The sequence below is a fragment of the Camellia sinensis genome, chromosome 9, assembly GCF_055761805.1.
Source record: "Camellia sinensis isolate YWXY chromosome 9, ASM5576180v1, whole genome shotgun sequence".
Taxonomy (NCBI): Eukaryota; Viridiplantae; Streptophyta; class Magnoliopsida; order Ericales; family Theaceae; genus Camellia; species Camellia sinensis.
Window position 1 is genome coordinate 147,990,999 of NC_138969.1, and position 21,888 is coordinate 148,012,886.

Consider the following 21,888-nt stretch of genomic DNA (forward strand, 5'->3'; position numbering starts at 1 on the left):
AGTACCCATTCAAAAAGGCACTTTTCACATCCATTTGAAACAATTTAAAGCCAAGAAAACATGCAACACCAAGCAAAATACGAATAGATTCGAGACGTGCAACTGGGGCAAACGTCTCATCATAGTCAACACCCTCTACTTGTGTGTAGCCTTGAGCAACCAACCTAGCTTTGTTCCTAACAACCGTACCATTCTCATCAGATTTATTTTTAAAGATCCACTTGGTACCTATCACATTCATGTCTCTAGGTCTGGGAACTAGCGTCCAAACCTTGTTACGTTCAAATTGACCTAATTCTTCATGCATAGCATTGACCCAACTATCATCTAGCAGGGCCTCTTTAAAATTTTTAGGTTCAATTAAAGAAACATAACACATATGTGATACCTCATCCCGAATCTGTCTTCGGGTTTTCATTCGATCCGAGACACTTCCAATCACCTGTTGAGCTGGATGATTTAGTTTCACCCTAGCTGATGGTTTAAGCTCAGGACTCGCAGTGACAGGGGCAATAGGAGTGATGTCCCTTGGAGCACTCTTTGGACTTGACCTTACCTGTGAAGATGGTTCTGTAACCATTTCTTGTGATAGGTCCGCACCTTTTCCTTGATTTTGTGATTCCGTATCCAAGATTGGCGACTCATCATTATCATCCTCATTTGTTGCTGGAGTAGGTGCACCTGTGTCATCTATAACCACATTGATAGATTCCATTAAGGATGAAGTTCGCAGGTTATAGACTCTAAATGCCCTACTGGTGGTTGAATACCCTAGAAAAATACCTTCATCACTTCGGGAGTCAAATTTGCCCAAAGGCTCTCTATCTTTGAAAATGTAACACTTACTCCCAAAAGTTTTGAAGTATTTTACATTAGGTTTCAAACCCTTCCACAATTCATATGGAGTTTGTAAAGTGCCGGGCCTTAAATAAACGCGATTTATGACATACACAGCAGTATTTAAGGCTTCAGCCCAAAACTTAGGAGGAAGTTTCTTACTAAGGAGCATGACCCTAGCCATTTCTTGAACAACCCTGTTCTTCCTCTCAACAACTCCATTTTGTTGTGGAGTAATAGGGGCAGAAAATTCATGCTTGATTCCATGCATATCACAAAAATCCGAAAACGAACTATTTTCAAATTCACGACCATGATCGGTTCGGATTCTTATGATACGCCCAATGGAAACACCCTGTTCATTTTGGATTTTAAGGACTAAGGCCTGGAAAGCATCAAACGTATCAGATTTCTCCCTTAAAAAATTTACCCACGAAAATCGAGTAAAATCATCAACAGTTAAAAAAATGTACCTTTTACCTCCGATGCTTTCAGTGCGAGTAGGACCCATTAAATCCATGTGAACTAGTTCAAGAGGACGTTTGGTTGTAAAGCTGTTCACCTTTTTATGAGGAGCACGGGTTTGCTTGCCAAGCTGACATGGTCCACACACATGGCTCAAATTCTTACCTAGTTTAGGTATTCCCCTCACAAGCTCTTTGTTGGCTATCTTAGTTAGGTCATTGAAATTCATGTGACCTAATCTTTGATGCCACAGGTCAATGTTACTAATGATGGCAGAGTGACAAGTGAGATCATTAGTTGTAACAATCCCATAGCAGTTATCAGATGTGCGAACCCCATGTAAGACAGTATTTCCTTTTTTATCCAAAATTTCACATTTATTTTTAGAAAACAATACTTCATGATGGGAATCACACATTTGACTAATGCTTAAAAGATTAGCTTTAAGACCATCAACTAGTAGAACATTATCTAGCTTGGGAAGACCACAAACACTTATAGAGCCCCTACCAATGACTCTCGAAGTGCCGCCATCTCCAAAGGTAACAATTCCTCCTTCATATTTTTCAAGGGAGGTGAAGTAGGATTTGTTACCTGACATATGACGAGAACACCCACTATCAAGATACCACATGTGTGAATCACGTGCTTTTAGAGCAGTGTGAGCAACAAAACAAGTCAAATCCTCTTTTCTAATCCAAATCTTTTTAGTCTTGGTGTTCAGCCTAGACATGTAAGGTTGTCTCCTAACCCAAAAAGTATTAGAATTTCTACCCTTTTTAGACACCTTACCAAAAAGTTCAAAACAGTAAGGACGAATGTGGCCATACCTACCACAGTGATGACAAATAAAAACCGGTTTTACCTCCTGTTTGTTGATTTTACCATCTTTCGGTAGACGGAGAGAGAGATCAGCCTGGTCTACCTTCAATTTTCCCTTTGCTCGAGTCTTCTTGTCATGTGAAGTAGAGGCCTGTCCCTTGTGTGCTGTTGCACCATAGCCTAACCTGCTTTTGTCACAACCCATTTGTTGAGACCCGAGGATGTCTTCTAAAGATTTTGAACCTTTGTTCCACATGGCAATAGTGGCTCTAGCAACCCGAAGCTCTTCATCCTTTTGACAGATTATCTCTTCCAATCTGGCTTGTGATAGCTCAAGACTTTCAAGTTTTTCTTCATATGTGGAATACACCTTCAGAAGTTCATTCCTTTCAGTTTCAGAGGATAGTAATTTTCCACATAAGTCTTGCCTGTCACTCGAGATCTTGACGATATTCTGCTTTGCTGCTACAAGTTCTCCTTTCAGCCTGACATTCTCACTCTCACATGTCTTGAGCTTGAGAGAGAGTTTGTCGTTGAGTTTGGACAAATTCAAGGATTCCTCGTACAGCTTTTCGTAGGCTTGTTGTAGTTCATCGCCATTGATCTCCTCATTATCCTCAGATGTTTCATCATCCTCTTTTTGCTCTTCATTCTCCTTTGCCTCCTCCAATCTTGCAACTAAAACTGAAAAGTCGCTGGATGGTGATGAATGTGAGTTTCCTCTTTCATGGAATTGGCTCAAAATTTCCCATGCCTCTTTAGCCTTTGTGCAACGAACAACCCGTTGCTGTTCTTCAGCAGAAATTGCTCTACGAATAGTACTAAGGGCTCTCAGATTGCTCGGACTGTCAACACTTTCTGTATCTTCTTCAATGGCCTGCCAGCCTTCTGGATCAAAGGCTCTCAGAAAAGCCCTCATTCTGATTTTCCAAAACAGGTAGTTACTCCCATCAAAAGTAGGAGCATGATGCAAGTTCTGACCACGAGCTAACTCCGCTGGCTTTGGAAGAGTTTGAGTGAAAGTGGACCAAAAAGCCATAAAAGCACTATCCCCGTCTTCTCCAGATTCAGGTTCTTCGGGTTCTTGCTCCGACCCGCTTTCATCATCCCAAGTTACAGTGTAGACTTTCTTTCGATTCTTTTTCGAAGGACATTCAAGGGCAATGTGGCCAAACCCTTGACACTCATAACACTTGACCCCTGGTCCCCTTACAATCTTTTTTTCAGTAGTTTGAGCAAATTTTGGTGGAACAGTTTTGGGTTTGTCATTACTCTTATCTTTTGAAGTAGGGGCTCTGAAATTCGGCTTCTTTTTCAAAAAAATTTTAAACTGTTTTGTAAGCATAGCCGTCATCTCAGACTCTAAATCAAATTCAGTCTCCGGAGGTTTTGCAGTCTCATGAGCACTCGTAAAAGCCATATTTTCTTTTTGCTTTTTCTTAGAAATTTGGTGGGCTTCATAAGTCTGCAAATTTCCAACCAATTGATCCAGCTTGAGGGTATCAACATTCTGAGCCTCCTCAATGGCTGTCACCTTTGGTTGGAACCTCTCGGGAAGGGACCTCAAAATTTTTCCAACAACTTTTGCTTCCGGGATTTTTTCACCGAGAGTGAAACAGGAATTCACGATATCACTGAGTTTTGCATAAAATGCATCGAACGTCTCATCGTCGCGCATAAAAAGGGTTTCGAAGGCGGACGTGAGACGTTGAAGTTTTGCCCTTTTAACAGAGGTGGTACCTTCGTGAATCGTTTCAAGAATATCCCACGCCTCTTTTGCTATTTCACACGTGCAAATTCGACGGAATTCTTCAGGTGTGACAGAGCAAAAGAGGGAGTTTAGTGCTTTGCTGTTCCAACTCGAATTCTGGTAATCGATTGTGTCCCATTTATCAAGGGGTTTAGGAATATCAATCCCATCAACGGTGATTGTAGGTTCACTCCACCCAAAGATTATGGAGTGCCAAACTTTCTCATCGATGGATTTTAAAAATGCTCTCATACGAGCTTTCCAATAAGAATAGTTTGTACCGTCAAGTAAAGGGGGTCTATGAGTGGAGTTACCTTCACGAATAGAATCCATGATACTAATCACACAAAATCACACTCCTATAGTTTTTTTTAAAAAAAAAACAAAGAGTGACCTGCTCTGATACCAATTGAAAATCCTATGTGATTTATGATTAGATCAAGATTAACTTATTCCAAATCCCAATAAATCAAAACACTCAACCTAAAATCATCAAACACTTAAGAGAGTGATTTTAGTTTGTTTGTTTTTGAGAATAAACAATAAATTGACACAAACGATTTTTTACGTGGAAAAACCACAATTGAAGAGCCTTCAATTGTAATCAAAAACCACGGGCGAACCGCCACTATCAATCCACTACTGAAGAACAAAAAGATTACAAAGAAATCATACAAATCACCCAACACTAGTCAATTTGTCTCTGAATCTTCTGTAACTCTTTTCACCACACCTTCGTCACGGAATTGATTCTGAAGTTGATTCCACACCACAACTTCACTTGTCGAATTAACGACTGCGTAGACTCAAACGCCTTTTGGATCCTACGCTCTGATCTTCGGAATCCACCGAAGAGAACTCACTTGAAACTTAAGAAGCAACCTCCTTGATGTATGAATCTCAATGCATAAGTTCAGAACTCTCTTAAGAACATCAAGGAAAACTCTCAAAAATCTCCCAAGAAGACTTTAAACACAACCCTAGTTTGTCTTTATCAGATCTAGAAAAAACGTACCAAACAAAACAACGTTAGCAGCTTTAAATAGGAATCTGAATCGCGATCTCCGCTCGAGCTCAACATAGCCCGCTCGAGCGGACTGAACAAAAACTGCATACGAAGAAACAGAGATGCGCTCGAGCGTAGGAGTTTCCGTTCGAGCGTCAAATCACATCCACCAGAATCTGTGCTTGCCCTGTCAAACTACTGTGACCTGCTAATCTACGCTCGAGCTCAAGAGTCTCCGCTCGAGCGGACAGTACAAAAACAGAAAAACAAAGTTTTGAATCAACACAAGATTTTGTCTCCGAATTTGACAACACAGGGACCTAACATAAATAAATAAAGAATGTTGGGTAAGAGTATTTTGGTCATTTTAATTTGATTTGACACCATAAATAAATATTAAATTAAAAAGCAAAAAGTCAGTTTTTTACCAACTTCCCAAATCACTTTCCAATAAGCTAAAAAACTTGGTAAAAAGTCAAAAGCCAGCTTTTTACCAACTTTTCAAAACACCCCTATGTATGTGAGTACATGACTTAATGTCTAATTGTGTGGTACTTCTATCACGTGGCAAATTTTTCTATTTTAAAATTAAAAATTATTATTTAAAGGCGTGAGCAAAATTTGAACCAAGATCTTGAGTTTCATTAAGAATATCATTACCATTTAGACAACATACGTATTGCGATATTAATTTCTTTATTATTTGTTTTCATGCTTACTTATCTGAATTGTACAAATATTGCGTGTGTCACCCACTAGTATATATATATATATATGAAAATTAAGTATATTTTTTATATTTTTGTGTATTTATTAATTTTTTTAAATACTTTTTTTAAAAATATTTTACTTTTTAGGTACATCTAGGTTAGGTACATCTAAAAAACAAATAATACAAAAATTATTCAAAATATTAAAAAAATTCACTAAATATTAAAAAAAATATGAAAAATAAAAAAATCAATTTTAAAAAAATTTAATTAACTAAATTAGAACCAAATAAGATAAATATGATTATAAATGTCTAGATTATTATAATCCACATAATTGTTGATGTGGTGCATATTTTTTTTTAGACAGCTAAAAAGGATCCTCCGTAGGAACATCAAAGTATCCGTGCGCTCCGGCCCCAGATAATCAGTTGACGATCAGATTTAATCTAATTCAAAAAAAAGATCCACCACTAGGGTAAGTAAGGAATGCACCAACTCTCAACACAAAATACAAAGCGATATACAATACTATCAATTTCACCAAATAAATAACTCACTAATTATGTGGCAAAAATCAAATCCTATTCAATTATATGAAAGGCCAACGTCTTTCCACGCCACCACCATCCGGTGGTTTGTGGTGCACAACTGAAATGCACATCCTTTATAGGGTCACATGTTAGATGTGTACTGCTCAAGAATCGAACAAAACATGTTAGGATGTGTAGCTTTCAACATAAAAGTAGCCCAAAGCTCATATCGTGATCACATCGAATAATTTTAAGTATTATAAGAAAAAGGAAAATAACAATGTAGGTAGAAGACATGAAAAAATAATAATAATAATAATAATTGTTACCCACAACGCAACTCAAGAGGGATGAATTGAATTTCTAAACAAATTGCTAAATTAAAAATTAATCCAAATAATAAATTAATAAAAATACTTAATAATATAAAATAGAGTAATGAAATAAAATGAGCAAAAGAAAAAGAAAGCAAATTCAGCAATTTATAGTGGTTCAACACAACCGAGCTTGCGTCCACTCTTCAAGTTCCTCCTTGAGAATTCTCTATTATTCTTTAAATAATAACTATACCACTAGTTTCACGGTACTAGTGAACCTTTACAACAAGTAACCAAATCTAATCACTCCGATTAGTTTAGAATCCGGTGTCTAATCAAACTTAATCAAGTGATTTTATCTCAAAAATCACTCAAAAAAATAACTTGATTAGTTTTGCTTCCGGTGCCTAGTCACAATTAACTCAAATGATTTTATTTCAAAAAAAGTCAACTATTCTCATTATTTATTTTTTTGCATATTTTTTCATAATAAAAAAACTAAAAAACTAAAAAACCATTAAAAAAAATCTATTTCTAAAATAACCCTAAGTGCACAAATGAGCATTGAAAATTAAAATGTTTACTTTTCTTTGAATCGAAGTCACCTTGTTTGGTTCTAATTTTTTTAATTTAATTTTTTTAAAATTAAATTTTTGATATTTTGTTTTTTTTTTAGTGCATTTTTAAAAAAATTTAAGAAATATTTTATTTTTTAAATACACGTAATATAAATACAAATTAAAAATATAATATTTGTAAAAAAAATCTTTAAAAAATCACTAAATGCCAAAAAAATTTAAAAATACGAAAATTCAGTACATTTTTCGTATTCTTGTATATTTATTGATTTTTTAAAATATTTTTTTACAAATATTTTTCTTTTTAAGTACATTCAGGTCAGTCAGGTGCATCTAAAAAGTAAAAAAATTGCTTAAAATATTTTTAAAAAATCTCTAAAAGTAAAATAAAAAATATGAAAAATAAAAAACTCAATTTAAAAAAAAATTAAATTGAAAAAATTAGAACCAAATAAGGTGAATATGATTAGGACAAGGAGTCACTGCTGTGCGTGAAGCACAGCAGTGACTGTGGTGCATGCATTTAGGGTGTATTATGGCCTTATTTTTATGATCCAAACCGTCCATTTTGTAGGGTTTGTTGAGTACTTCATGCCTACCAAAAATCATATTAATCGGATATCAAAAACTATATGATCGGTAATCAAAAAATAAATAACAAGTTTTACTTTGAGAAATAACATAAATAATATGCAGTTCGATCATATAGTTGTTGATATCCGATTAATATGATTTTCGGTAGGCATAAAGTACTCAACAAATCTTACAAAATGGACGGTTTGGATCATAAAAATAAGGCCATAATACACTTTAAATGGATGCACCACAGTCACGCACAGCAGTGACCCCTTATCCATATGATTATAAATGTCTAGATTATTATAATCCACATAATTGTGGATGTGGTGCATGATTTATATTTTTTAGACAGTAAAAAAGGACTCTCCGTAAAAATAGCATAGTATCCGTGAGTTCTAGTCTCGAAATAATTGGTTAACGGTCAAATTTAATCCGATTTGAAAAAAGAGATCCATCATTGAAATAAGCGAGGGATGCACTAACTCCCAACCTAAGAGACAGGAAAAAATACAATACTATCATTTTTACCAAATAAATAACTCGGCATCTTCGGCGGGTCAGTGCCATGTTGGCAAGGTGAAATATCTGAGCAAGTTCTTTCTTATAGAAGAATTTATAATGTCGTGTTTGGTTGAGTGATTTTGGAAGGGATTTGGATATAGAAAGGAAAAATGTGTGTGAAACTAGATGAACTGTAGGTATATTTTATTCATATTTCATCTAACTTTTTCCTTTTTTCCTTTCTAAATCTCTCCTCAAATTTTCTAACCAAACAAAGCGTAAGTGATTCATTCCTTGTATGATTATCACGTTTGTTCATCCCAAGACATTATTTTATTTTAATTTTCATATTATTTCAGTATCTTGTGAATCTAAGCTAACTGTGTCCTAAAAATCGGGTCCTACTCAATTATGTGAAAGGGCAACGTTTTTCACACCACCACCACCCGGTGGTATGTGGTTCATGATTGAAATGCACATCCTTTGTAGGGTCACATGTTAGATGTTTACTGTTCAAGAAAAAAAACATGTTAAGATGTGTAACTTGTGTGTTTGGTCGGGGATTTATGGAAGGATTTAGAAAGGAAAAAGGAAAAAATGTATGAAACTATGTGAAATATATACATATTTTAATCACATTTCACCTACCTTTTCCATTTCTCTTTCCAAATCTCTCTCTAAATTCCTCAATCAAACACAGCATAAGTAGATCAAAGCCCATATAACATGATCAGATCATTAATTTTAGGTATTAAACCAAAAAATAATAATAACAACAATGTAGGAAGAAGATTAAAAAACAAAAAACAAAATTTACCGACAACAGAACTCGAGGGGTGAATCAAAAATTGTTAAATTAAAAATTAATCCAAATAATGAATAAATAAAAGTACTCAACAATATTAAATTGAATACTAAAATAAAATAAGTAAAGAAAAGAAAAAGCAAATTTAGCGATTTATAGTGGTTCGGCATTATCAGGCCTACATCCACTCGTCAAGTTCCTCCTTCAGAATTCTCTACTATTCTTCGAATAGTAACTAAACCGTTAGCTTCATGGGTATTAGTAAACCTTTACAATAAATGATCAAATCCAATAACTCCGACTAATTTAGAATCTGGTGCCTAGTCACACCTAACTAAATGATTTTATCTAAAAAATCACTTGCAAAAATAACCTGATTAGTTTTGACTCTGGTGCCTAGTCACACCTAACTCAACTGATTTTATCCTGAAAAATCACTCACAAAAAATCTCTTTTACAAAAATAATAAGAGTAAGAGGTAGAAAACCCGGTTACAATTTTCCTTAAACTCTCTACAAATTTTTTCAAAAAAAATACAACTCAATGAAGCATAATAATATTTTGAGAACAAATAAATATCACTAGTTTTTATTTTCTTCTCTTCTTATTTTTTCCAACCAAAATACTCCTTATGCTACCAAAAATGTATCCGTTGGCGAAGGGGGAAACACTCCTCATCCGATAGTGTGGAGCCAGGCGAGGAGAAGATAGATTCACGCAAACTTTATCGGCTCCGTATGGTAAACCTTTTAAATTATAATTTCACCCATTGATTTAAGAATAATGCTTGGGACCCTCTTTTGGAGGTCACTCCCTCACCCTCTTTGCCACGTGACGGGTGGTAATTGGAGGAGTAGGAAAAAAAAGAAAAAGAAAAAGAAAATGTAACCAATGAGAGAGAGGGGGTCAAGGGGGTGGGAGGAAAAGGGGGGATGAATCATTGTTGTTGATTTAAATATGGTATTTGTTTTAAGTTTTTAAATTATAATTTTACATTCATTTTTCAAAATTCAATTCAAAACATAATTATTACTTTTCAAAGCCCACAACCAAACACATAATTCAAAACTCTTTTCAAAACTCAATTCAAATCAATATTTTAATTTTGTTAAGATTTTAAATATTTTAATATTTAAATATGTTACGATTTTTTTAATTTTTTAATTTTTTAAATATTTTCAAATATTTTAATTTTTAAATATTACGATTCTAATTCTTTAAATTTTAAAATGTTTTATAAAAATAAATTCAAACTTTATTTTATAAAAATATTTTTAAATATTTTAATTTTTTTTGTTATGTATTTGGTTACGATTTGAGTGTAGAGTTGTGAAAGTGGTATGTAGTTTCGAGTTATGTGTATGGTTATGAGTTTTAAAAATAATTTCTTAATTGAATTTTATTTTATGTGTTTGGTTACGATTTGAGTGTAGAGTTGTTTTAAATTTAAAATCTTAAAATTTTAAATTATTTAAATTTTTTGAATATTTAAATTATTTAAATTTTTACGATTTAATTTTTTTGAATATTTATTTTAATTTTTTACTTATTAAATTTTTTAGATTATTTAAATTATTTAAATATTTATGATTTAAATGTTTTGAATATTTATTTTGAAAAAAAAAATTATTTTCTTTGTATATTTTCAATTAAAAAATTGATTAATGTTATTTTCTGTTAATAATAAATTTTTTTAATTGAACTTTAAAAAGAGTTTGGTTATGAGTGTTGATCAGAATTTTCAATAGTGTGAAAGTAGTGTGTTTTGTTATGAGTTATAACAATTTGAATTAAGTTTTGAAAATTCTTTCCAAAACTCATAACCAAACAAATTTTCTTACTTTACATGTCAATTCAAACTTTCAAAACTCAATTCCACACTCAATTCAACATTCTATTCAAAAATCATAACCAAACAAATTTTTTACATTTAAATCATAATTTCAAAACACACAAACTCAAAATACAACTCATATTCTCAAATCATAATTAGAAAGTCTTACCAAACGGTGCCTTTTCTTTTTTCAAAAATCGTTGCGATGTTTGAAATTATGCGTCAGGTCGCTTTCAATGAATAGTAAAGCACACAGTAACTCTATCGGTCGTTTGTCAAAAAGTGAATAGTAATATATCTATTTGTATAGTAATTTTTCTATTAAAATAATAAACGATGCATAGTAAAATCTATTTGAATATTATTATTCTAAATGCATCCTACAACATAAATTTTAACGGACAATATTTTATGTCAAAGAATGTAAAATATATGTACTAAAAATCATGATAAATCTAATATATTTTAGATGTCTTCAAAATCAAACAACATGATTAACAATCTCCTCCCTTTTGATGATAGCAATATATGTATGAATTTAACACAAATTTAAAATCAACATCAATATCTTTTGAATTTTTTTCAACATAAAATATTTGATAATTAAAGCACATGAAGAATTCAAATTCATATTTTTCTCCCCGATTGACCTCATGATAAAAGGTTAATATGGGTAAGGAGAATCAATTTTTGAAGTAAATGCAACAAAAAATATTTATTAGTAATATTGCATGTAATTATTTTCTTTTTTATTTTCTCTCTCTTTAAAATATCTTTACCAAAAAATAATATAAAATTGTTATAACTTCTCCTCCTTTGACATAATAAAAATATTTGTGCGGATTAGGAGTAAGAAAAAAATTTAGAGTAATTTCAGAATATATTTTTAGAAAAACTCTCCATGAGATTATACATATAATGAGAATATAAAAACTCTCCCTAAGAGTGTGCTTCTTATCTATTCCAATATCAAAATATCACATAATAGAGTCTCCCCTAAAGTAATGCACGAAAATATTATACATATGATATAAATTTAAAAACACAAATTACCAATTTAAAATATTAAGGGCCATGAAGATCCTGCCTAACACAACTACAACGAGTGCATTAGCATAAAAAAAGAAAAGGCATATGAAAGCAATTAATTCATACCAGATAAAAGCAGTTGGTATAAAAAAAAATAATAATAATAATAATTTGTAGCAAATATAACCATAAAAGAAATAATTACGTATTGTTACCTAAAAGACAACCTAAGAGGGGTGAATTGGATTTCTAAGTAAATTGCTAAATTAAAAATTAACCCGAATAATAAATAAATAAATAAAAATGCTCAACAATAAAAAATAAAGTAATGAAATAAAATGATAAAAAAGAAGAGAAAGCAAACTCAACGATTTATAGTCGTTCGGCATAACCAGGCCTACATCCACTCCTCAAATTCCTCCTTGAGAATTCTCTACCATTCTTTAAATAGTAACTACACCACTAGTTTCACAAGTGCTAGTGAACCTTTACAACAAGTGATCAAATTCAATCACTCCAACTAGTTTAGAATCCGGTTTCTAGTCACACCTAACGAAGTGATTTATCCCAACAATCACTCACAAAAATAACCCGACTAGTTTTGACTCTGGTGCCTAGTCACACCTAACTCAAGTGATTTTATCCTAAGAAATCACTCACAAAAGCTCTCTTTTACAAGAATGATAAGAGAAGGGAAACTTTTTTACAATTTTACTCAAACTCTCAACAAATTTTCTCATAGAAAATATAACTCAATGAGACACAATAATATTTTGAGAACAAATAAATATCACTGATTTTTCTTTTCTTCTCTTCTTATTTTTCTCCAACCAAAATACTCCTTATATAGCCAAAAATGTATCCATTGGAGGAGGGGAGACACTCCTCTTCTGATCACGTGGAGACAAGCACGAAGAAGACAGATTCATATGAACTTTTTCTTTTTTCAAAAATTGTTGCGATGTTTGAAATTATGGGCCAGTTCGATTTGGATGAATAGTGAAGCGCAGAGTAACTTTGTCGGTCATTTGTCAAAAAGTAAATAGTAATATACTATTTGTACAATAATCTTTCTATTAAAATAATAAAAGATGCATAGTAAAATCTATTTGAATATTATTATTCTAAATGCATCATACAATATATATTTTAACGGACAATATTTTGCTTCAAAAAATGTAAAATATGTGTGCTAAAAATCATGATAAATCTAATGCATTTTTGGTAATATCAAAATTAAATAATATGATTAACAAATTGAAAAAACATGGGGAGTGCAATTCTTGAAAAATAAGATTTTGCCAGAGGACAAAAAAGAGGCAAACAAAATCCGAGCAAAGTCTCAATAGTTTTGGTTTTCTCCATCTCTGGCCTTGTACAAAAAGTTCTTCACAAAACCATACTTGAAGTGTGTCCATCTTAGCAAGGTCGAGGCCTTCCTGTTCGAAATTCATGAAGGGATATGCGGCAACCACCAGGGGAGATCATTGGCCTACTGAGCTATTTTGTAGGAATATTGGTGGCCATGCATGCAAGCAGATGCTGAGAAATATGTCAAGAAGTGCGAGAAGTGCCATAAATTTGCGCATCAAATCCACCAATCGGCTAAAGAGATTTTACCCCTGACCAATCATTGGCCTTTCGCAATGTGGGGCTTAGACATGGTGGGACCACTTCTAACTGCACCAGGTAACAGGAAGTTCTTCATCGCGACAATAGATTACTTCACAAAGTGGGTAGAAGCACAAGCGTTTGCTTCCATCAAGGAGAAAGACGTCAAAAAGCTTGTCTGGCAGAACATCATAACTCGGTTTGAAATTCCCAAAACTTTGATATTAGACAACGGCACTCAATTTGACAGAAGAATCTTCAGAGGCTTTTGTGAAAAGCACAATATAGAGTTCTACAACTCCACACCGCTGTACCCTCAAGCTAATAACCAAGCCAAAGCATCGAACAAAGTTATCTTGGTCGGCTTCAAAAGACGATTGGAGAAAGAAAAAGGAAAGTGAGCTGATGAGCTCTTCCATGTCTTGTGGGCCTACTGAATTACCCCAAGTCGATCAACCAGGAAAACGCCCTTTGCCTTGGCCTATGGCATGGATGCGGTAGTCGGCCTCTCCACTATTAGAAGCGAGAATTTTGATCCAGATTTGAATGGAGAATCAATAACCTTGGAGCACGACCTTGCAAAAGAACGAAGGAAGAAATATAACAAGGCAGTGCATCCAAGGCAATTCAAGGTAGGAGATTGGGTTCTATGCAAAGTCATGGAGAACAACTTGGTGCCCGGTGATGGCAAATTGGGACCTAATTGGGAGGGATCATACAAAATTGTGGAGTTGGCAAGAAAGGGAGCTTATCACTTGGAAGACGTGGATGACCAAGCTGTGCTAAGACCGTGGAATACAGCCAATCTCAAGTTGTTTTATTTTTAGCTTCAGCACTTGTAATTTTTCCTTTCTTTTAACTGGGCATTAATAAAATAAGTACACAATTTTTGCTTCAGACTTTGTTTTGTGGTTGTTATGATTGTAATGGAAAAGAATTCCCTAAGTAGGCTAACTAAGCAGAGGTAGAACGGCTCGAGGGCAACTACTTCAGTCTGAACCTTGAAAAATCTTTGCCCGGTTAGTCAGCTCAGCAAAATAGGGTGGCAGGATTGACCAACTTTGGAAAATCTTTGTCTGGCTGGTTAACTCGGCAAAATAGGTTGGCACAATTGACCAACTTTGGAAAGTCATTGACCGATATGGTTAGCTCGGCAGAAGTAGGTTGCCAAGATTGTCCAACTTTGGAAAATATTTGCCTGGTTGTTTGGCTCAGCAAAGTAGGTTGGCAAGATTAACCAACTATGAAAAATATTTTCCCGACTGGTTAGCTCAGCAAAGTAGGTAGGTAGGATTGACCAACTTTGGAAAGTCTTTGACCAAGCTGTTAGCTCGACAAAGTAGGTTGGCAGGATTGACCAACTTTGGAAAGTCTTTGACCGAGTTGGTTAGCTCGGCAAAGTAAGTTGGCAAGATTGACCAACTTTGGAAAATCTTTGACCGAGTTGGTTACCTCAGCAAAATAGGTGTAATGCCCCGAAATAAATGCAATAAACCATCCAAGACAATAATTAAATAACAATATGAATCAATGTATGATACACTTCTATTACATAAGATTCAGTTGTACAAAAGGGTAACACCTACGATATACATTCATAAATAATACATCCTGAATCTACAACATGTGTTACCAAGCAGTAAAAGAAATAAAAGTTAAACAGATAATCATATGCCCTAAAGGCTTACATCTTTCCAAGTCAAGGCTTGGGCACATCAAAGAGAGTTTTAAGCTCAATACAAAGAAAGCCCTAGGCTTGTACAAAAATGAATACAAAAGAACAAAACTGAGCCTTCAGCTCCACAGTCCCCCCAAGCTAAGTCCTTGGTAGTGGCATATCACCAACACCTGAAAATGGTTTTCCCCAAATAGGGTGAGCCAAAGCTCAGTAGAAATAATCCAACACAATACATGAATCTTAACAAAGATAAAGGGTGAAATGTATATGCAATGCCTATGTCAAAACGGTTTACATTTCTTTCTTAAAATCAAGCTATGCTCAATTTATGTCACAATTCTCAAATCATATCCTTTACCATAGGAAACAAGAGGAAATTCTCAAACCGATACAACTTTTCATGGATATTCGGTCCGCGGGAAACCATCAAATGGCACCCCTGTAAACGTAACCTATACAAGCACTACTATTGTCATTTTACGGATATTTTGTCCACAGGAATCGGCACCCATGTAACACGTGCATTCTTCGGGACTTTTATCCTAAACACACAAGCCAACTTAATTTGGTGATACACACCTCTTTCCAACATTTACCCATTTTTCTCAAAATCATATACATTTTCAATGTATTAAATAAGCAACAAATATTCAATGCACATAGATGAGAAATTAGTTTTAATTCGCCTAATCCCCATGCAATTTCTACAACAATCATATATAGCTATCCTCCACCGATAGCCCAAAACAGATATTTCTAAATAGAGATAAAATCTCCAATACAGATAAACTTTCTAAAATTCAAAATGTGAGCGATAATACATATCCAACTCTACCATCCATGTTAATATCCATCCAATTTCATATTTCCATCATCAATTTCATTTATTTATACAAAATAGATATTTGGGATATTTAGGGCAAAACCCTATTTTCTTCCAAAATCCAACCCAATGGTCAAAATCAATAATTTGTTTACAACTCAATCTCAATTCCACTCCCACAACCATTTTCCATACAATCATTTGAAAATCTCTCTTTTGATTTTAAACCAAAACCCTAGGTTTGTTTAAAATCCTCCAAAATCACAATATTGTTTATAAAAAAAAACAAATAGCTAAGTTAAAAATCATAAAAGAGTGTAGAAAATCCCTACCTCAAGCTTAGAAGACAAGAGAAAGAGAATGTAAATACCACCAAAACGCCGAAACACAACTCTATTCGGATGAAAACAAAGCTATAGGTGAGCTCTACCTTTCTAACAAAATGAGTAAGGTGGAGAGATGGGTAGATCTTGGTGTATTTGTAAAGAGAGCAAGTTCTAGAGAGAGAAGCTCTAGATTTAGGGTTTTGAAATGTTTCAGAGAGAGAGAGAGATGAAAAAGCGATGTAAAAAGTGACTTTTACGAACTGATATTTGCACAGTCCACTCGAGCGCAAAAAATGACGCTCGAGTGTCCAGACACAAAAATCGTTACCATTCAAGCGCAGAAAGTGATGCTCAAGCGTTAAGACACAATAAAAAAGGCATCACCACTCGAGCGCAAGAAGTGACGCTCGAGCGTATAATACACATTCGCAGTAGTTTTGCAAATAGCAAACCAACGCTCGAGTGCAAGAAAGGCTGCTCGAGCCAAGATCGCTCGAGCACAGAAAGCACCACTTGAGCATAGAATACACTCTCTCAATAGTTTTGCAGACCTGTAAAAGTACTGAGAATACACAAAGCCCGCTCGAGCGCAAGAAGTGACGCTCGAGCGGAGGAGTAAAATTCTAGGCAACAAAAGTTTAAAAACTAAGCTACCAACCTATTCAAAACGCAACCAATACAACCCAATAGCCAAACTCAAGGAAGTATATGGGAAATAAGGCATGAACAACAATACGAAACCATGAAACTCGAGTCCATAATACAAAATGGGTCGGGTCTAAACCAAAATCGCTATACTCTCCCCCCTTAAGGAATTTCGTTCCCAAAATTATAAATCAATTTTTAAAACCGTGTTTAAACCAATTACAACAATGATAATCAATCAATTCCAACACCATGATCCATCCACTGGTCATTCATTCTTATGAACATGATAAACAAGTTCTCAATACTGAATGTACAATTCTCATTTCCAAAACATATACAATGTTTATAGTAACTCAGCATAACAAAAGTTTCAATACTTGCTCAAACATTGGCAAATTGGTCCGAATACTTCTCATGGACTTCCATCTCACGTTCCCAAGTTGCTTCCTCAACTCCATGATATCGCTACAATACTTTTGCCAAAGGAATTGTCTAGCCTCCTAAGACTTGGTCTCGAGTATCTAAGACTTTCACCGGTCTCTCCTTATGTGAGGCACCCTCATCTACCTCTATGTCAGTCCAATCCAACACGTGCGATGGATCCGGCTCATACTTCCGAAGCATACAAATATGAAACACATCATGAATCCCGAAAAGCTGTGGCAGCAAAGCCAAGCGATGAGCTACCTCTCCAATTCGCTCAAGGATCTCAAAAGTCCCAATAAATCTAGGAGACAACTTCCCACTCTTCCCAAGCCTCATCAAACCTCGCCTAGGTGATATCTTCAAGAAGACATGATCTCCCACCTCAAAAGACAAAGGTCTCCTCTCACAGTCAGCATAACTTTTCTGACGACTCTGGGCCGTGACTAACCTCTTACAGATAAGTGCAACTTTCTCCATTGTTTCTCGGACTAACTCTAGACCCAACATAGGTGCATCACCCACCTTGGCTCAATATACAAGAGATCTACACGGTCGCCCATACAAGGCCTCAAACGGTGCCATGCCAATACTCGACTAGAAGCTATTGTTATAGGCAAACTCCACCAAGGGCAAGTGTCTCTCCCACAACCCCTTAAAGTCAAGAACACAACCTCAAACCATATCCTCTAAAATCTGAATGGTGTGCTCTGACTGCCCGTCAGTCTGAGCATGATACACGATGCTAAAAGTCAATCTCGTGCCTAAGGCACTCTATAGGCTCTACCACAACCAAGCCGTGAAACGCAAATCTCTATCCAAAACGATCGTTACAAGTATCCTGTGCAACCTCACTATGTCCCTAATATAAAGGTCGGCAAGATAATATACCAAGTCATTCACGCTCATAGGTATAAGTGTGCCAACTTGGTCAACCAGTCAACCACCACCCAAATCGCATCACTACCTATTGAGTCCTAGGAAGACCCACAAGAAAATCCATTGTGGCATGATCTTACTTCCACCCGACTATAGGCAAAGGTTGTAACAAACCTGCTGGCCTCTGGTGTTCGACCTTCACTTGCTGACAAGTAAGACACCTCGATACAAATACGGCCACATCCTTCTTCATTCCCCTTCACTAAAACTAGCGACTAAGGTCGTGATACATCTTTGTACTTCCCAGATGCACTGCAAGGCATGAATGGTGAAACTCTCGGAGCACTTCCTCTCGACAAGACTCTGACACAAAAAGACGTTCATCGTATCTAACACTCAAGTTAGGATATGCATTCAAGCCTTTCTCTACCTTCCCATTAGAGATCTGTTCCCGGAGGGTTTCTACGTTAAGATCACTCTTCCGCGCTTCTATCACTCTATTTACAAGTGTAGGTTATGTAACTACCGAAAACAAGACTGCAGACCCCACGGACTCGCCAAGATGCAAGTCAAACTCACCAATGGCACCCAACATCTTCCACTCTCGGATAACAATACAAGCTACACTGTTAATAAATTTCCTACTCAAGGCATCGGCCACAACATTGGCCTTCCCCAGATGATAATGTAACTCAAAATCATAATCTTCTATAAACTTCATCCACCTTATCTATCTCAAATTCAAGTCTTTCTGTGCAAATAGATAGTTTAGACTCTTGCGATCAAAAAACACCTCAAACTGCTCACCATAGAGGTAATGCCTCCAAATCTTTAAGTCAAATACCACCGCCGCTAACTCTAGGTCATGAGTAAGGTAGTTCCTCTCATGTGTTTTCAACTGCTGCAAGCCATAGGCTGCTACCTTCCCCTCTTGCATCAATTCACAACCCAAACCTACCCGTTGTAGACGTCCCCAAACGTCCCGGGAGGGAATCCCGTTTTGTTCATTTGGGGCTCACTACAGTTCGGACTCAATGTCACGGTTCTTAATCTGATCTCGCAAAGTGTAATGCAAGATTGATAAATCACCAAAGAGTCCAAGTCCGACAAATCGTTTTGGAAAACAGATTTTTAGAAAGAAGTGCCAAACATGGAATGCTTTGCCAGATATAGAGTCGCCACCTAAATATTTTATTTTGAGGGAATTTAGGAAACCCTGACTTGTGCCTAAGGCCACGTGTCTGTCATCACCAAAGTTGCCTCGGTTCGGGAACTTGGGTACGATTGAGGAAGGTATCTATGAGCACCCCCGCTTGCCCGATCTGAAGATCGGCCTGTACTAAGCATGATATCGAGTTTTGAAAACATATGTGTTCTTATTCCAGTTAATTAGCTAGAATTTACTATGCAATGCGTACAACACACAAGTATAGACTAGATCGCCTAATTTGGAACAAAGCATCGCATATCCGTTTTGTTTGGAAAATGGTTTGAGGTTTGCTACTCTCGAGTAGGCTAAAATATGGATTTCAATGAATTGTTCCAATTCAAGTAATCCAACCTTCACCCACAGGCATTCAGGCAGTTATATCACATAAGCAAATGACCTCACGGTAAGCATGTTGTTATGTTAACACTTACACGCATGCAAGATGCTAAAGCATAAACATTCACAGTGTACACCGAGCCAAAACAAGGAACACGTTAGTAATCAAATGTATGATCCAAGTCCATGTTAAGATGGCTAATGCATCGCATACAAAATGCAACTAGAATAGGCTCGGGTAATCTAAGGATGGCATGTGAAATGCAACAACTCGATACACGTATTCAACTTGGAATTTGAAATACTATGTAGTTAGTATGATGCGCCGAGCCCGGTGCATGCAATACAGATGAATGATGCAAGCATGCATAGATAAGGATTCTAATTGAAACGTGCCCCAGAACTAACCATCATAAGCGGTTAAGTAAAAGGGAGAAAGAGTTGGAGGTTGGAAGACATGCATCACACACACGCACGCTTATTACACAATTGCACCCTCTTGAGGGAGGGACCGAAAGAATAATACAAATTAATTAAATAACAAGCTAACTAAATATTACACAACGCTTAACTAATTAAACAGATTAATTAAGCTAAGAAAGCAGTAGAGCGGCCTTGGAAAGAGGGACAAATGTGTGCTCGAATGGCTTTGCTCATAAATCCATCGCCATGTCAGATGTTGCCTCTGTTTACACTGCTCTGCACCTCTGAGGACTGCACAAGTCTCAAGGTTACTTCAGAATCACTCCCTGAGCACAGTGGAATGTCACCGACCAAGAGAAAGCAAATACCGGCCGTGGAATTATGGTCATCGACTAAAAATGGGATCACCGGCACTATTTTCGTAGTCGACCGGCACTGAAAGTTGCCGACCGGCCATCTCCTCCTGCAGAACACTAGTTTGCTGCAACAGAGGACAAACAGAACATGGCGATGCATTTTCAAAGCAATTTATGCACTACCACCCTCCTCAACATGTTTGAGACTTAGAGGAGCATGGTTCTCGACCCTCAGACCATCAATCACGCATTTCGATGCATGATGGCCCAAGGTGCCAAGTGTACAATTTGATATCAAATGAAATGCACACAAACACACAATGATCCTAACCTCTATCATAATTGATCAAGAGGCAAGGGATGCAAACATGCACAATGATATGCAACCTAGACATGCAAGCAAACTAATGCAATATGAGCATGTGAACAAGCATGCAAACATGCAAGCATGTAACAACATATTAAATTCATGACAAAATGCAAGCTAACAAGCATGCAAAATGCAACTTAAGCATACAACAATATGCAATGGGCCAAGTATGCAACAACATACAAGGCAAGCATGCAACAACATGCAAAAGATGGGCTTACACCAAGATGGATAGCTCTCCAATAGGTCCAAAACAATGGCCAAAATGATGCAACAAAGGCATGAAATACACATGCAAACATGCATTGTAATGGGCTTAACACCTAAGCATCAAAGGGGCAACTTTTAAGCATACTTAAAAGGGACAAACATGGACATTAGATCAACATGCTAAGCTCTGAAAAACATATAAGGGATGATGCCAAATCAACCAAATAAGCAAGCAAAGCATGCAAGAAGGTCTAAGGCCTAAGGCTTGCCAAAGGGGCTCAAACCACGGCCATACAAGGCAAGTCCCAAAGGGTGAAAGGGACTCAAAACAGTCCCAATGCAAGTCGAGACAAGGCCAAAAACACACTTAGATGGCATCCAAATGGCCTAAGCATATAGGCATGCACAATGGTCCAAACATGGAGCATAACACACAAACTACCCAAGACATGGAATAGGTGATAAATGCAAGTATTTGAGCATACTATATGGACTGAAATAATATGGTAACCGACACCAAATCACTGAAATAAGCCAAGTAATGCATGCTAGGGGGTTCAAAATTCAAAGCCTTCAAGCTAAATTGCATGGTAGCTACACAAAGCAAGTCATGAATGACTCAAACGACTAAAATCAGGCCCCAAGCATGTTAAAACAAGGCTAGAAGCTTCACAAAGTTGAGCCAAAATCATGCTAAAAACACATGTTACAACATGATGCATGTTAAGGCCAAAACATGGGATTACAAGACAAGTGTATGAGGCATACATGGCATGTCTAAACCAACTTAAAATAGAGGTAAATCATGGCAAAATAACACCAAATATCA

General features: G+C 35.9%; 1 long non-coding RNA gene across 3 annotated transcripts in view; it reads right to left on the reverse strand.

Annotated features, from left to right (window-relative positions):
* Positions 1 to 15,010: 15,010 nt before the first annotated feature.
* LOC145798789 (uncharacterized) overlaps positions 15,011 to 21,888 on the reverse strand; it is a 74,341-nt gene continuing 67,463 nt past the window's right edge. For all 3 annotated transcript variants that reach the window (XR_014340423.1, XR_014340422.1, XR_014340424.1), the window contains one exon: positions 15,011 to 15,225. This is a non-coding gene — a long non-coding RNA (uncharacterized LOC145798789). The remainder of the gene's footprint in view (positions 15,226 to 21,888) is intronic.